The sequence below is a fragment of the Macrobrachium rosenbergii genome, chromosome 44, assembly GCF_040412425.1.
Source record: "Macrobrachium rosenbergii isolate ZJJX-2024 chromosome 44, ASM4041242v1, whole genome shotgun sequence".
Lineage (NCBI taxonomy): Eukaryota > Metazoa > Arthropoda > Malacostraca > Decapoda > Palaemonidae > Macrobrachium > Macrobrachium rosenbergii.
In genome coordinates this window covers 26,302,787-26,321,388 of record NC_089784.1, presented here as the reverse complement: position 1 = coordinate 26,321,388, position 18,602 = coordinate 26,302,787, and the positions used below count along the sequence as shown (strand labels likewise).

The window sequence follows — 18,602 nt, the reverse complement described above, 5'->3', positions numbered from 1 at the left end:
CAAGGTGCAGTAGAGGTCTTTTGTAATCGTGAATGGTGGCACTATTATATCAACAGAAGAACATGTGCTTTTTTTTTCTCGCGCAGATTAACGTGAGTAAATACTCTTAGAAAACTAATACGTATATATACACACATGCAAATTCACCTACGTTCTACATGTACACACACATTACGTCACATAAAAGATTTAGAATGATTATCTTAATCTTTGCTGCAAGATAGCAGAAAAGTCTTCGTATTTTGGGATAAACTCGCAGGTGTTAGTTAAAAATCACATTGCAGCCGAAATGTTCTATTTATCTATAGAATCAAATATAACAAGCATCTCTTCCTCTCGGCAAGGACAATAGGTAGATAAATAGAGACAGGCAAGAAAAATAAAAAAAAGATGATTATTAGTATAGATCAAGACGTGTTGTATGAAGCCAGGAAACGAAGTAAGGCATGATGAAATAATTTGGAAAACGCTTTAATCAACTGTGGGAGACAGGAAATTTCCTGAAAAAAAATATAAACAGATTTACGCAAGCCGAAATATATACAGTATGTTATGAAAAAACCAGAAACAGGAACGTGTGAAAAAAATGTCTTCCTATCAATTATAGTTTTATGAACCTTTTTTTATGGCTGATACAAGAATTAGCAGACAAGTGTCATTATAAATGTTAGCCAGAAATGTATTATGCTCTTACTGTTATAATCTCCGCTGAAATAAAGAATAAACCTTTTTTGATATCTCTCACGAGGGCCTATTGAACCCGTTGCACGAAAAACAAAGATAACGCTGTATCGAGACGTGGCATAGAAAAACATGAAACTGAATAATGGAAATGAAAGCGGTGGAGCCAAAAAATAAGGCGAAGGGGAGAAGTCGGAAGGAAGAAGTAATTTTATGAAGAATCAGGAATCAAAACTTTGAGCTCTCATACAGCTAATGTTAGAAAAGGAAAGGAAACGCGAGAGGAGGAGGAGGAAGAGGAAGAGGAGGATGAGGAGAAAGAAGAGGAAGAGGAGGGGAAGGAAGGCCTGGAGTAAAAAAAAAAACAGAAGAAACTGGGTGTTTGAAAAACGAGTCGGTAAGGAAAGAGGAGAGGGTGAGGAGGCAAAATTGGTAGAATTAGGTTAGGAGCCTAGGGGATATGTTAAGGTTGATTTTCCTACTGATGGGATTATGAAGGGTGCTGGGGACTTGATTAATAACATTATTATGTATGTGGACTTCAAATTACAAGATTTTCCAAACAGTAGATTAATTTCAACAACACATTCTCTGTATATGAATAAATCTTAAGACGCTCGAATGACCACCTTCCAAACCATAATGATCTACAGTGGCACTATAAAGTTCTCCAAAGTCACTAAAATGAACCAAGTCGTAGAATATATATGAGTAATAATCTCTCTCGCATTCAGCCTGTGTGCTCCTCGTTTTAAGCATCCGGTCTATAATCGCCTCGTAATTTCTAATTTAGTAAGATGACGTTGCGCATTTCCCTCTAATGATTCCATTAAGGTTCACCTCCTTACCTTGACAATGACTTGCATACTACAGCCACACTCTGGGTTGATTTAAAACAAGTAATGTTCTCTCGAGGAAACCTGTTCATTTGAATGGTTTTTCCTCTCTTGGGATCTTGTCTCGCTGACTTCCGTCTGCTGTTAAGGTTTGGCAGCGATGAATAGCAGCATTAGTCGTAATTGCTGTTCACTGGTTGTGCGTAGATATCTCTTCATAAGCCACCAGCAAACTTCACAGGAGTACGGCACATGTAGGTAGTGTACGGCCGTGTCCTGATCCTTGAACAATAGATCTCACAGAAGAATAATAAAACTTACGTTATTTTGTTTATATAAGATTTATTGAGCACATGATCTTCTTATTTTGATTTAGAAATGCTTTTATGAAATATCTCTCGAGTTAATTTTTATCATTTCTTTTGAGAAGATTTTTAGTAAAATCATCAGGATCATTTGAATCGCTCAGTCTGTTATATAGCAATTCGTCAGGCCTCGAGGAGAATCATTTATGGAAATTAATATGATTTTTTCTTTTTGTAAAAATTTTTAACACCTTGATTGATCAAAAAAAAAAAAAGAGATTTCAAAGTCCCGTTACAGATGCTGGCTATTTTGTAATAACTGGTTATTAGATCTCATAAATAACACATTAATTTAACTTACTAAACAAATACGTGGTCTAAAAGTTTATCCTGGAATAAATCCGAAAGGACGATAGGCCTAATGCTAATCGCATCAAGGGAACTCCCGTTTGAATACTTTGGAAGACTGAGTTTCTGAAGTTGATTCTATCGTCTCTCTAATTGAGATGTGAAGATAGATGATGAAAAGTCCTCAGATAATTATTGGGTGTTTTTCCTGCCAGCAGGAGTAGTAATATGGTCGTGACCTTCGTGTTGGTTTTCTTTGTAGCCAACTTTCTTGAGGAAACGTTCCCCTTCTAAATTAGTCCGTCTTTCATGCACAGTTTTAGTTTTCTGTCAAAGAAAACTATTGTGCCGGCTTTGCCTGTCCGTCCGCACTTTTTCTGTCCGCCCTCAGATCTTAAAAACTACCAAGGCTACAGGGCTGCAAATTGATATGTTGATCATCCACCCTCCAATCATCAAACATACCAAATTGCAGCCATCTAGCCTCGGTAGTTTTTTGTTTATTTTATTTAAGGTTAAAGTTAGCCATAATCGTGCTTCTGGCATCAATATAGGTTAGGCCACCACCGGGACGTGGTTAAAGTTTCATGGGCCGCGGCTCATGCAGCATTATACCGAGACCACCGAAAGGTAGATCTGTTTTCGTTATCCTTGATTATACGCTATAGTGGCTGTACATAAAACTCAATTGCGCCGAATTTTCTTCAGCGCATTTTTCACTTGTTTTTTTCTGAAACACTTTTCCACCAAAAACAGCCACTTTGACATCCGTTTATCGTTAGCACACTCTTCGGCTCACCATAGAATCTTTTTTTATATTTCAACAGAAGACCTTAATGTTACATTTCCCCAGCGCCATCCGCATTGAATCTCCATCGGATCCATCATAAGCTCTTTTAGGGCCTTGTTTTTGCATATAAACTTTGCACTTGCGTGTTTTTTAATTGAACTGTTTATGTGAATGTCTTTTTGACTAATATAAGAGAATTAAAACTAGAGAATTAAAAACTAGTCGGCATAATTTATAAATCAAAACATAATATGCATCGTGAAGCAAGAGCATGAAGTATGTTCAGTAGGTATAATAGCTTTTGCTTGGCATAATCCTCGCACAATGGAAGAGTGAGAACTTAAAAATACTCACAAATATTTCAGAGGAGTTTAGCCAGTCATGTTATGCGTTATAAGAGGAAATAAGAATAATGATGAATAGATAAATATATTGTTTTTTATTTTCTTATCATTTCATCATAGTTACTTGGACTGCAGGATTTTCAAAAAATCGGTGACATTATTATGACAAATATTCTGAGGTTTTTGCAAGATTAAACAAACTGGCGTCAGGGAAAACTATAAAGATGACGTAGCACCTTTAGGTGTAAAATACTAGAGTCCAGTTTAATAACTGAAGTGAAAGCAGAAGAATGAAAGAAAGTGCGAGAAAGCAAGATGAAAGTAAGGCAGAGATAAGTTGGTAAAGAATTGGGACGAATCAAAACTTTGAGCGTTCAGGCAGTTAGCGTTGGAACGGAAAACGAGATCCGAGGAGAGGAATAAGACTTGGAGTGAATAGAAAACAGGAGGGAAGCAATAGGGTCCTTGGGAATGAATTTGGGGGAAGGGGAAGCAGAAAGTGGTAAGTTTAGTATCCACGAGGCTTATGAAAAGTTGGATCTAAACTGATAAAGGAATTATGGGAGATTCCAGATGCTTTAGTGATGCTGTTACTGAAATGGGGTGCTTGGTAGCTTTCCGAGGATAAGACTTAAGATACAAACGCATTTAAGAACAAGATAACTTTAATCAAATTATATAGAAGCAAAAAAACTTAAACAAGATCTCAGATTTAAAGACAGAAAAGCGACTGTACAAAAGAATGGGATATAAAGAAACTTACAATAGAATAACCAGATAACCTTTTATAAAACTTCCCTCATATGGAGCTATCCTACAGCCTGATATAGCCAGCTTCCATTTAGCCTGGATTCTCATCCTCCCCTCTCAAAATTCTACAACCTCCTCATCATGTCTCATTTAACTGTAAGACGTAGCACAATTTCTCCTCTAGTGCTTCCATTATAGGTCACTTCATTGCCTTGACGCTGAGTTGCATATGAGTTGCATACTGCAATTAACTGCTGGGCTAAAAACACGCGATGTTCTGTCGAGGAAACTTATTAATTATGATGATTTTTTTTTTTCTCTCCTTCTCTCACGGGATCTTCACTTGCTGACTTCCCTCTCCTGGTGAGACTCTTTATTAAAGTCCTTTTAGGTTAGATACAACAGTATATAAGACTTACACTTGGGAAGAGGGCTCCGTCAATTAGAAAGAAAGATGGTTAACATGAAAAAAAAACTACATTATGCTGGTAATTTTACACGTAACTTTTTTTCTTTTTTGTAGTAAGTAGGTAAGAGAAAGAATTCCGTTGCACCCCTGAAAAGTTGGCATCATCAGCGTTATTTCACCGGGTGCAAAACGTTTTATTACAATTCCCAAGAGATTAATGCTTTATTTACATTGACTATAATCAACTACTGCTAAACCTTGTATAGATTAAGTTAGAGAAAGGAAAAAGAAAATCACGTGTTTTAAACAAAACAGAAATACTAATGTTTATTCTGGAATCACCAAAAACTTTTAGCTTACTGTATCTCAAACGTTCATGCTTTTAATTTATGAAATCTACTTCTTATTCTAACATTGACACTGCAAATCACGAATATATTCCCACCAAGGAAAAAAAGAAAGAAACTACTCTGCCTCGTATCTCATTTGATAAAGTTCCAATGATTGGTAGGCTTATGCTAATCAGATGAAGAGGACTCAAGTTTGAACGGTTAAGTGGAGGGGGTGGGGCTGAGTTTTTGTGGTATTGATTTATGGGCTCCCGGTGAGAAGTGGGGATGAATATTGAAACGACCTTGGCTGATTACATCAACAATCTTATGCAACGAAGTATCCGTATACAGTTGTTTTTCTGGAAACGTAAATACTTTTCCTGAGCAAAGACTATACTGGTACCTGTGATGCACGCTTGTCAATATCTACCGGCTTGCGGAGTGCTCACGCTCGGTAGGTGTAAATTTTCGTGCAGCCTTTGACCGTGTGAATCATGAAGCACTTATCTACAAGCTAAGATTACTGGGAATTGATAGATCTTATGTTAATATTTTAAATGAATTTGTAATAGGCAGAACCCAAAGGGGTCTGTGTTGATGGCCGGCATATTAGCTTTAGTAATGTCATTTCCGATGATGGACCTTTGCCGTTTATTATCAATATTAATGACATCTGACAAAGTCTGGAGAACAAACTGATTTCATACGCCGATGATGCTTCTTTCCTAGCTGTTGATCCTTCTCCGTGCCTTAGTTCCGTGGTTGTAGAATCCTTGAACAGAGATCTGCCACTCAGTCATGAGTAGAGTAGGCTTTTGGGCATGCAGCTTAACCCTTCTGAAACTCAAAGTATAATAGTTAGACGATCCAGAAAACTTTTTCCTTTGTATCCTGATTTACATTTAAATGGTACGGTTTTAAATATCAGTGACTCTTTTAAAGTCTTAGGTGTAACTCTTAATAAGGGACTGACTTTCTCGAAGCATATTCGTAATACTGCTTCCTCTGTTTCTCAAAAAGTTAGTATCTTGCGGAAATATTGTAAAACTTTTCGAGATGAAGCTGTCTTATCCAAGTGTTTTATCTCTTTCCTTCTTACGTGTATTGAGCACTGTACTCCAGTGAGGTCGTCTGGTGCTGACTTGTTCCTCATTGGACGGGTGGTTACCGTTCTCAGCTAGCACTCTGCTGGCCCCGCGTTCGATTCTCCGACCAGCCAATGAAGAATTAGAGAAATTTATTTCTGGTGATAGAGATTCATTTCTCGCTATAATGTGGTTCGGATTCCACAATAAGCTGTAGGCCCCGTTGCTAAGTAACCAATTGGTTCTTAGCCACGTAAAATAAATCTAATCCTTCGGGCCAGCCCTAGGAGAGCTGTTAATCAGCTCAGTGGTCTGGTTAAACTAAGGTATACTTAACTTTTTGGTGCTGACTTTTATCTCAAACTCTTGGATAGAGTTATGTCATCAACCATGTTTATTTTGTCAGCTCTTAGTGCTTGCTTGTGGCATGGGCGTAAAGTGAGTTAATTATGTTCGTTACATAAAATGTACTACAGTGAAAAACATACTCTGCAGTCTTCTTTACTTGGTTTAGCAGTTTTTGCCGGCAACACAAGGCAGGCTGCTGTTGCAAACAGTGTGACATTTTCCAGCATCAGGTTTAATTAATACTGCTCAGTTTGCTAGGAGTTTTATCTTGGCGACAACTGACATGTGGAATAGTTTGCCAAGTGCAGTTGTGGAGTCCTCTGATCTATAAATGTTTAAGCAAGGAGCAAATCCCTTCTTGCGCTCTGCCGATGTCGTCTGAATTTCATGTGTTATCGGTTTTATTTTCTATTCCCTCATACTTATTCATTTATCACCTTTTCCTATAACTTCTCTCTCTCTCTCTCTCTCTCTCTCTCTCTCTCTCTCTCTCTCTCTCTCTCTCTCTCTCTCTCTACAGGCTGACTTCTCTTTGGAACCCTTTTGGGTGTATAGTCTGTTGACTTTGTCCATTAGAGTTTTCAGCTGAAGAAGAAGAAGAAAAAGACCAATACAAGCAGGCCAGCCAACTCACGCATAGACACATTTGATACACACACACACACACACACACATATATATATATATATATATATATATATATATATATATATATATATATATATATATATATATATTATACTTATGTGTATGTGTAAGCGAGAAGCTTTCATACATATATATACACATGCATTTGTAAAACCGTTTACAGCTAACTCTTAAATTTTATACCTCCTATCCTGTGCTCCAGAACACTGTTCGCCAGCTTTACGCATCAAGATATACTGTAGAACACGCCGTCATGCTGGAAATTCCTCCAAAGCGCAAGAAAGAAGAAGGTTTCAAAATGTTCCAGGGTACTTATCTGTTTAACGCCGCAATTTATTAGAGTCAAGAGAAGCTACAAGTGGCAGATCCAGAGAGAGAAGCTTTTAGTCCAACGCTTATGAAGATAAAAAGTCCTAGGATAATGGAGGAATTCTTCCTGCTTTAGCCGCGGAATACGGAAGGAGGCCCCTAGGTGGTGGTCAGTTTCGAAGTAAAAGCATCGATTTTAGTATAAACATTTATAAGATGGACGTATGCGACTCCGCTCTGTGAGTCCTCAGTGTACTGAATGAGTTAGATAAACACTACATTGTTTGCTGTTTAATTTTTAATATTCTTATTGTCTAGGGTCTTTATTTAAACTGCAGGGCATTTCCAGGTCATTTACTTTGTCTAGAGTAATATTTTCAAATATTTTGACCTTAGTATCAGATGGTGATAGATGATGTTTTTGTTTTGTAAAATGAATATGTGTAACTTTTACTTATAATTCCAAATGTATTCTCAGCTACGATGACCATTCCTGTGAAAATATAACCTAAACGAGATAGTCTGTATGATATGATCGAAAAGTAATCAAAGACGATACAAGGGCTTAAATTGTGTATTAGTTTCATCCGTAATTGAAGTTGCCTAGTTACCTTTCTGATCATTCATCTCCTCGTCTATGAGTGTGTTTTTTCTCTTTTTCTTAGTCTAATGCCCCCTCTCTCTCTCTCTCTCTCTCTCTCTCTCTCTCTCTCTCTCTCTCTCTCTCTCTCTCTCTCTGACTGCCTGTTTGTCTGTCTCGGTTCTCATGTCTCTTCGTCATACTGTACAGTTTCGTTTTACTGAAAACTGTTTAAAAGTCCCTTCATTAGTTCACAGGAACGTGACTGGGCAATGAAGACACGAGTAAATTTCCTGTTTCTGAGAATTTCATAAATAATCTAGTGCTCTTCTCTCTACTCTGGCATCTTCCCATTAGCCTCACGGTTCTTTATCCTCCTCAGACTTCAACAAGGATTTTGAAGTTACCAGCTACGTCAAAGAAATTAGATGCTGTTGTTTAACAAGAGTAGTCCATGCACAAGTTTGGTAACAGAATCTGAGTTTTTTTTTTTTTTCAAATTCTCTTCTGCGTGTATTTTAAAAATACAGTATGTAATAGGAAGTTTTAACGAACTCATTTATTTTACACTCCTCAACTCCTATCTTTAGTTTACTTTGCAAAGGGAACGAATTTTGTGGCATTTTCATACAGTTTGTTGCTTCAGTTCTTATGTGATATTGCTTTATTTTTGTACTAAAAAAGCTGATATTACACGCATTATTATCCTTTTATTTTAACTTTCATTCTACTAGAAAAATATCTGGAAAAATATATCATTACCAGTCCTAGATATCCTATTATGATTGGAAAATGCTGAATTGGAAAAAGATACGGAAAAAAAGAAATTCCCTCAATGCGTGTTCACCTTCATTAAATTAATACCTTTTAATTACCACCTAACACAATTTCGAAGTATAGTTAACCTAAATTTCCGACCATTCTTTTTGGCAAGGAAATATTCTGGCAATAACTTTCCTCTCCCGGTGCTCAGTAATTATTTATGGGTATTAATTAACCGAGAGTTTTCATTACACCCTTTAATATACCGTTTCATTTCCTGGAAATACCAGCGGCTCTATCAATACATTAAAAGAATTGCCCCGAAACTGATATGAATATTCATGAAAGCAGTTTTGTTAAAAATTACTTATTGCTTCGTTGATTTAGTGTTATCAAGTGTGTCTAAACTTCCTGTGTGAAACCATCGCGAAAATATCTTGCTTTATTTAGTGTTATCAAGCGTGTCTAAATTTCCTTTGTGAAACCATCGCGAAAATATCTTGCTTAATGTGACTTGGTTTTTTGTCAAGAAATGAATAGAGACTAACTTGATTTTCCTAGTGAGGCTTTCATAATGATCTTAGGCTTACATTTTCATTCTGACCAAAACAAATGTCACTAAAAGTGCCGCTAATTCTATAGAAGCAGAGAGATAAATGCCCCATTACTTAAGCGATATAGTCTGCTTCTAATGAGACACAGCTACTGAACTCTTAAATGTTTTGAAAGTTTGGTGATACTGTTTCATGTAGCATAAAATGTAATACATTATGATTTCTGGTAGCACATATGCGTTAGAACCGAAAAATTTTCTGCATTACGTCCTAGAATATTCTTGAGGTTTTAAGAAGTTATTAGACTTTATCTTCTTTTCCACATAAATACTAAATCCTTCCTCGTCTCAAATCATAAAAAAATATGACCATTATTAAATTTTGTAATTACCTCATGATTCTGATGAAATATAAAAACTACCCTGACTTTTTATACCTCCTTCAACTCAACACCTTCTACCATTGCAGATGTCCTTTACTGTCCTCTAAACGCCTGGGCAGCTACTCGAAGGATCCTTATAAATGCGGTTGAAGGGAAGGTTCGTGAAAGGTACTCTTGTGGAGATAATGTCATACTCTGAGCTGTACGAAATATACAGCCTTTGTGAAGGTGTGTTCGTGATTATATTTGGTAGTGCATCTAAGAGTGAGCAGTGTTCAAGTAATGCCATTCCCCATGAAGAACAATCTATAGAAGTTGAACTACTCTTACACGTAAGTATTGATTCAAATAATTACATACCCGACTTTAGAATTGATTTCATCGTTAGGTATTTAGGTAGAATATCCTAGGTCCTGCAAAACAATTTAAACCTTTCTCATATCTAGCCTTCCAGTAACAATTAAAACTGTGGTAGGTTACCGTAGACTAGGGTTGATCAAGCCCAGGTTCAACCTCCTGGGAGCTGGACATTGAAATTTAAAAAGTTTACACATAAAATTTTGCCAGTTGCTAGTTAATTGTGTGATTTGGGTGAATTTTGATTTTTTCTGTCGAAACGGTTGGTTAACCCATTACACCTCCACCAAGTATTTCATAATTATGGTTACTACAGTGGAAACTTAGATTTGGTTGGTGGTAAAACAAAATTACAATGATTAAATAACAGGGTGCATTGTAATTTAACTTGACCTAGAAAGGTCACGTCACTTCACTGACTGGGAGCTTTGGTCCACTGGGGCCCTACCTAACCTAAACTAGAGCCCAGTAAATTGAAGAGTAAAATACAAGTCTGCGTCTTATCTTAACCTAACCTAACCTGGGGTGGTGTGTCCTTGTTATGGTGGCTTTCACCTCCAAACTTTATTTGAGCTGTGACCCCATGAAACTGAGATACAAAGTTTGCATGCATACCTTGGTTATATTTCGTTCTCTGTTACTGTCTGCAAAGGAAACTAGCATCCTATGCTTCCCCTCTCTCCCCCTTCCTAAACCTCCAAATTTAGCCTGAACATGAGGCTATGGTTTCTCTCTCTGGTCCGTATTACTTTTACACCGGTATGTCTTGAGCTGAATAAACTACCTCGACAGAAATGTCTCAGATTCTTCAAAATCTTATCAAACTGTCAGGAAACCTTTTATTTGACAATTAAAATAAATTCCTAACTATCCACTGTTTTTAGAATCTGTACGCCTCCAAATAAGGTGTTTTTTTTTTACTGAATACAAAGTTAGTTATGATTAAGCCAGCCATGTGCTGGCACGACACATGCATGCAGAGCAACCTGGAAATGAATATACATCGTCACTGTATTCAGAACGCTTCATTGACAGTATGTTTACAGCACTTAAAAAAAAAAAAAAAGAAACAGCGACAGAGTAAAGTTCTTGTCAAAGGATCCGTGAAATAGCTTTAAAATTCACAATGTTGCGCACAGATAAAAAGGTTTTAGGTAAATTGGTGGGACCATCAGCGAATGATAAAAAAAAAAAAAGTGGACGATCCCGTAGGGAGCAATGCCGTCAGTGCACCCCACGTGGTGCACTGCTGGCGTTATTAAACGGTATTTCCAGCGTCCCTTCGAACCCCCAACTGCACCCACTTCTCAGCCTTCTCCTTTACTCCCCCTTTCCTTTTTTTCAGCCGTGTTGTCCTACCACACAAGCTATTACTTCTCAGTGGAACTGTGGGATTTCCTCCCAGTTCCACCGTTAGAGCCTTGTACTTCATCTCCTTTATTTTCTGGAGCTCTTTAACTCAGTGTGTAACCACTCCACTCCCTCTTTTTCACTCTTTGAGTCGCTAAATGGCAGAGAGTGCCCCAGTGCTCGGCTTGACAGCCTAAATTTTATAGATCAAATAAACTGCTCGAAGTTGATTTGTTATTACTCCTGATTACTCGAAGTTGTTCGACATTTTATATTTAAAAAAACTATATATATGCCTTTACTCCTGTCTTTAAAGCAAATGATAGCTTTTTATTATAAGTTGTTTTGTTTGTACCCTTTGGCGACACATTTACTTATGTTTCTCACAGAGGAAATCAAAGTTTTGTTTTCTAACCTACTTTTTGCTTTAATCAATTTAATCTTTCATGTTTTTATTTATGATCCAAATTCTTCCACTTCTGAACCCTCATCTGCTGTTTGAGCTTCATATTGAATTGGCCATTCTTCTTCTTTTGAATCTGATTTCTGAGTATGTTTGGGTTATGATTCAATAACTTTGTCCCTTGACGAGGATTTTTACCTCGTCCAGTTTTCAAATGTGTTTGATGAAAATATAATTGAGTTTCTCACTTCGGTCAACAATTTGGTGCACTCGTCGGAATTGCTAAATCTGGTTCTGAAAAATGAGGTGCCTTGTTTTGACATCACACGATGTTTTCTTCATCCAGGATGTTAAAGCTTTATATTGGGATATATGTTCCTGTTTGGAATAATGTTCACATGTGCAGGTTGCTGCATCCTATATTTTCGAATTTTCACCGCATGAATGAGTCTTTCTTTCCAATAACATAGTGCATACATCTGTACTCTACAGATGCTGTGTATAGATAGGATTTCAGTCAATGTTTCTTAAAGAATAAAGTGAATGTCCTGCCTCTTCTCTCAGAGAGTATTGCGATATAAGAGCAGGCTCTAATTTCTCATACATGCTCCATGGAGATCAATAAAACCTGTATCGCCTAGTTTGGTGATTGCTTCGTTCCCTCTGCCACCAAGCTTTGTGATCATCTTCCAGCCTTCCGTTTGACATAACATTTACTTTCTTCTTTTAGGAGCCTGGTTCATTGCTGAACCAGAAAATGATTCATGAAAAATGGCCACATTTGGACAAATGATTGCAATCCAGCCACATTGCAGGGGGCCAAAGGGGGTGGGGGGGCAAAAGACTATTGGAACCAAGTAAGCTTGAAAAATTATAGCCTTGTGTTTTTAGGGGGCCAAAGGACTATTCATTAAAACTGAGAAAAATGCACCCTATTGGCAACCAATTGATCACTAAGCTTGAAAATGGTCAAAAATTGGCCAGCCATATTTGGAGAATACCCGAATTGCAATCCAGCCACATTGCATGGGGCCTTAAAACTGGGGACTGTTGGCAAAAGAACGCATGGAAAATGGGAAGGCTGATTGCCATGCAGGATATTTTAGGGGTCAAACGGACTTTTCCTTAAAACAGAAAAATGCAGCCTGTTGTCAAGCAGTTGATCACTATGCATGAAAATGGTCACATTTGGACAATTGATTGCAATCCAGCCATTTTGTAGGGGCCGGATTTTTCCTTAAAAAAGACCCGAATATGGAAAATGGGCTAAAGTCGGGGCAAAAGTTTTTGCGGGTTGAATGGACTTTTCCTTAAAACTGATGAAAATGCAGCCTGTTGGCAAGCAACTGATTACTATGAATGGAAAATGGCCACATTTGGACAACTGATTGCCATGCAGCGATATTGCAGGAGGGCAAAAAGGGACTTTTTCTTAAAACTGAGAAAAATGCAGCGTATTGGGAAGCAATTAATCACAATGCATGGAAAATGGCTATATTTGGACAAGTGAATGCAATCCGGCAATTTTGCAGGGGCGGGGGCCAAAAAGGCCTTGGGTATTTTTTGGGGGTCAAACGGACTTTTCCTTAAAACTGAGAAAAAATGCATTAATCACAATGCATGGCCGACGTCTCTGAGTGAATGCAATGAGGTGCGGGGGCAAAAGGTTTTATTTTCTGGGGTTCGGACCCTAAAACTGAGAAAAATTTATTTATCCCACAATCTTACCTTGCTGCCTCTGTCAATTTTCTCGCAGGCTTTTGATTTTTTCAAACCTTTTCTGGAAAAAAGCCCTCTGAATTGGTTTGGTTTTATTTTCTATTCTGTGTTAATTTATTTATTTTTAGCTATTTTTATTTCCATATTTAGTGTTAAATCAATAAGAACTAGATATTTCGGATCAAACTAATTAATATACTTTTCCATGTATAGATAAAGGCAACGAAAAAAATAAAATTAACAAAAATTTCCAGAAATTTTTGTCTGGAAAAATATCGAACAGCAACGCATAATCTGGAGGAACCCCACACCATTCCTTCTTTTTATGCGGGAAATTTGCTATCCTTCTATTGGCTGTCGCTGACATCATTAACTTCGTCTGGTGCCTACGTCATGAAAGAGTTGACATGTGGCACTCTTTCTAACTATAAACCATCATTTCTTTAAACATATCCCGTTTTTGTGTAATTGTTCATTGCCACAAAGTTTTAAATTCTATGTAAAATATTTTCATGTCGATCTGAAAAACAAATGCTATATAGCTGGTAATTATTTAATATTTCTTCATAGAAATGTTTTTTTGTGGCATCAAGAGAGTATTCTTATCCAAGGACTCTAGAGTAAGAATAAAAATATATATTAATTTATCTTTCTTATTAAAAAAATTAAATCTAATTTCCTTCTTTAATGCCTTCTTATTTGATTTATAATCCTTTTCACATAATTATTGTGAAAAATGAAGACCAGCTAACCGTACAAAAAGAAATTTTTCATAAGAATTAGAGTTCACTAAGTTGGCTACAATGTAGGAGTGTAACGTCTGCATAAGCAATGAAAAAGACTGGTTGGTTACCTTCTGCAACGAGAAATACACATATCATTATGTATGGGGGCGGAGTGTGCATTTCATTACACATACAATGATTCCATGACTTTAATAGCTACTACATTGCAAGAGCAGAAAAAAATTTAAGCTAATAGTGTTTCAAATAAACTCTCGTGTTACATCTTTCCATGATGGCAATATTTTTGTTTACAATATCTGTTGACGTCATCAACCATATTTATGAATGGGGCTGCAGACGATCTTCCATTCTCTCTTTAAGTACTGAATGTACTTAAAGAGAATGGAAGGTATTAGTTGCCAGATTTCTCAATGTAAACAATAACACATAATTTTCGAAAAATACTCACTATTGTGTTGTCTGCTCTTCTATCGTAGTAGTTATCAAAGGTATGGAATCTCTGGATGTGAAATATGTACTTCGGCTCCATACGTAGTATTATCCGTATTTCTCGTGTTAGAAGGTAACCGACTAGTCTTTTTCCATACTTATGGAGACGACGCCTTCTACCACTGTAGCCATATGGGTGAACATCAATTCCTACAAAAATGTTTGCTCTTCATATTTTATTGCCGTTCATCTCGCAAAATAATTATTTGAAACATTGTTCAATCTGATTAAGAAACGTTAAAGAATGAAGTTAGACTGTATAGCATTGATTGCATAAAAAATTATGTAGATTTTTGCTTACTACTCTAGACTCCTTGGATAAGACTACTCGCGTGATGCCATTAAAAACGTAAACTGGTCACTCTTCCACGAGGAAAATATTAAATAATCAACACTCAAAAATCATTTCTTTATGCCAGATGTGTTTGAAAATATTTTATAGTGAGTTTTATTCCATGTGATAATCAACAAATACAAAAGGACGAGATATGTTTAAAGAAATAATTATTTATAGTTAAAAAGATAGTATCATATAGCAGCCTTTAAATACCTTGGGCAGAAGGAACAGTTAATGATGTCATCGACAGCCAATAATAGGTCAGCAAATTTCCCGGCTAAAAAGAAGGAACTTTGTGGGGTTCCTCGCGTTTATGCGTTGCTGTTTGATGGTTTTCCAGAAATGGCCGAATTTCTGAAGATTCTCCGTTTTGCATAAATTTTATTTTTCTCGTTTTTATCGTATATATGTGCGATAATTATCATTTTTCATCAGAAATATCTTCACATTGATTTAGTGGCTAAATATAAAAAATAAATATATTCGTTTTTCTTTCTTTCTATAAATCTTCACCTCAAAACCCTTATGGACACAGCCAGCTTTATAGGAAAAGGTGATAAATAAATAAAAATGTGGGAGTAGTAAATAAAAAGACATACCTGAAATTCGGGAGACGTCAGCAGAGAGCAGAGGCGAATTTGCTCTTCGCTTAAATTTGGAGATCAGAAAATTCCGCAACTGCAGTCGGCAAATTTTCCCACATTATAGTTGCAACCAAGATGAAAAAAAAACTCCTCGCCAACTGAGTAGCATTAAACCTGATACTGGAAACATGCACTGTTTGCATTGTAAGTGAGTTATAAGCATGGTTAGGCTATGTAAGTGTTTGTTTGCCTCTGGATAAATGTAAGTATTGCCATTAGTGCTGTTTTACAAAAGTATATATATATATATATATATATATATATATATATATATATATATATATATATATATACACATACATATACACACACACAAAGATATACACACACACAAAGATTTAAGAGCTTCAGCTGTCACTTGAATTATTTTTTTTTTTTTTGCCTGTTTTCCTCGTTTTTAATGTCTATCAATCATGAATTCTTACAATTTTTTTTATTTTCCTTAGGCTTTATAGCTTCCCCACTTTACTCTCTATTCATTTTTGACGTACTGTTATTTCAAACATGAATATTTTTATTCTTCAAACAGGTCGAGTAAAATTGTTTAAGCACCACTTTTGTGTAGAGAGAGGAAAGAATTTTAGTTTCCAGTAGACATGGGGGTTCGCCTTACCCTTATGATATGTACATGATGGCGTGTGTGTGTGTTTGTGTCTCAGCGTGAGTGTGTGTGTGTTTGTGCGTGTGTTTGTGTATTATTTTTATTTTGTGATAGAGAAACATAAGGTTATATATAGGATATGGTAACTAATACCTGGATGAACAAAGAATTCTAGTTCCTATTTTGATTACTCATTGTCAGATACTTTCCTCATTTTTAGTGTATATCATTCTTGAATCTACATTCTCTACTATTTCCCTTAAACTTTCGAATATTTGCTCTCATATGATTCACTTTAATTTTCATTATATTTTTCTGAGCCTCACCCACCTCAACTAATTATTTTTGTTCTTCGATCAAGATAGGCACAACTTTATATCCATTATTACATTCTAAAGGTAAGAGATAAATACAATTTTCTATAACATGGGGTTCTCCTTATTCTGGTATGTAACCTGAGGGCAACATATTCAAAGATGATCAGTTGGATGGGATTTCTGGTTTTAAAGGTATCGTCTTTAATAATACAATTCATAAGTTTAATGTTATTACCTAGGTAGGCATGGTTCATTAATATTCGTGTAAGAAATTGTTACATCCCTCCTTGGAGAATGTTTTCGTTTTCTATACCTGTTGACGTCTCAGCCATATTATGAATGGGGCTGCAGACGATCGTCCGTTCTCTTTGTTGCTGGATTACGTAGTTGTCAGTTGTCACTACGTAAAACTAAGAGATTTGAGTTTTGACAAATAGTCACGTATGATGTCTGCTCTTACAATGTGGTAGTTATCGAAGGCAGGGGAGTCACTGGAGGTGTAATGAAGTATGCTCTTTTCCTCCAAACGTATTTCTCATCTTGGAGGGTAACCGACTAATCTGTTTTGCTTATTTATGCAGACGATACCTTCATCTATTGTAACCACTTTCGTGAACTGTAAATCTTACAAAAATATGGGTTTTGCATCTCTTATTGTCGTTCATCTCGCAAAATAATTATTTGAAACCGTGTATAGTCTGGTAAAGAAACGTTAAAGAATGAAAGTAGATTTTATAGCTTTAATTGCATTGAAGGTAATGTAGTTTTTTTGCTTACTACTTCAAAATCTTTGGATAAGAATACTCTGTTTATGCCGTTTAAAACATAAACTCACTACTCTTTTGTGACGAAAATGTTAAAGAATCAGCACTTATAAGTATTTTTTTTTATTTTAGCCTGATTTGGAATGATCCTATATAGAATTTAAAACTATGTTGCAATGATCAATTACACGAAGATTTAATATGTTTAAAGAAAAGATGGTTATAGTTACAAAGATAATACGTAGGCGGCCGACGCAGTTAGTGATGTCATCGCCAATAATAGGGCAGAAAATTTACCGCCTTAAAAGAAGGAGCTGTGTGGTAGTATATGTGTGTGTATAGTATACATTAGCTGCATCAGAAATATCTTCCGTATATTGATTTAATAACTAAATATGAAAATAAAAATTGAAAAAATATAATTTTTCTTCTTTAAGTCTTCAGCTGAAAAGGGAAGTCAGTCTGGAAAGATAGATAATTTATGAGAAAAGTCGATAAAGAGATAATTTACCAGGAAGTAGAAAATAAACAAGACACACTTTAATTATACAGACGTCAGAAAAACAGTAGGAATACATTTCCATCTCACTTCAGCATTTTCAGTTCGGCAGATTCCACAACTACAACAGGCAAACTATTCCTCATTTGAGTTGTAGCCAAGATAAAACACCTAGCAGTCTGAGTAGTATTAAACCTGATACCAGAAAACAAAACACTGTTTACACCATAAGTAAGCTATAAGTGGGGTTATATACTTTTTCTGATTGAGCATATAAGGTGTTTTTTTATCTTACCTTTCATTATTGAGCGAGAGACAAATATTAGCGTCTGCTGAAGCTCTTTAGTTTTTCTCTGAATCATTTTCTTGTTCAGTGCTTTGCTCGTTTTTAATGTATGTCATTCTTCGGTCCTCACAATATAACATTTTCCTTAAATTTTCTAAGACTTTCTCTCACATAATCAACTTTGTTTTTTTTTTTATTAGATTTTCTCCTACTCTTTCCTTAAAAACCTGAATATCTTTGTTTCTAAACAAGACGAGCAGATGAAATTTTAGTTTCCAGTAAACACGGGATTCTCCTTAACCTTATATGAGCATTGATAGGTGATATTTCCATAAGTGATAAAATGAATGGAATTTCAGTATTGGAAAATTATTATTATTATTATTATTATTATTATTATTATTATTATTATTATTATTATTATTATTAACATAAACATGTATATATATATATATATATATATATATATATATATATATATATATATATATATATATATATATATATATATATACATGAAAAGCTCATAGGTCACAGATACTTTATGAATTACAATACACAGTAGATTTTTTATTAATAAGTGTGGCTAAAGGCATTGTAAAGAACCTTGAGAGAATGTTTAGCTGT

General features: G+C 35.8%; 1 long non-coding RNA gene across 1 annotated transcript in view; it reads left to right on the top strand.

The window, feature by feature from the left end:
- The window catches only part of LOC136829443 (uncharacterized), a 164,557-nt gene that overhangs the window by 133,988 nt on the left and 11,967 nt on the right, over positions 1–18,602 (top strand). Inside the window, exon 2 of the long non-coding RNA XR_010850388.1 lies at positions 9,550–9,795. This is a non-coding gene — a long non-coding RNA (uncharacterized lncRNA). The remainder of the gene's footprint in view (positions 1–9,549; positions 9,796–18,602) is intronic.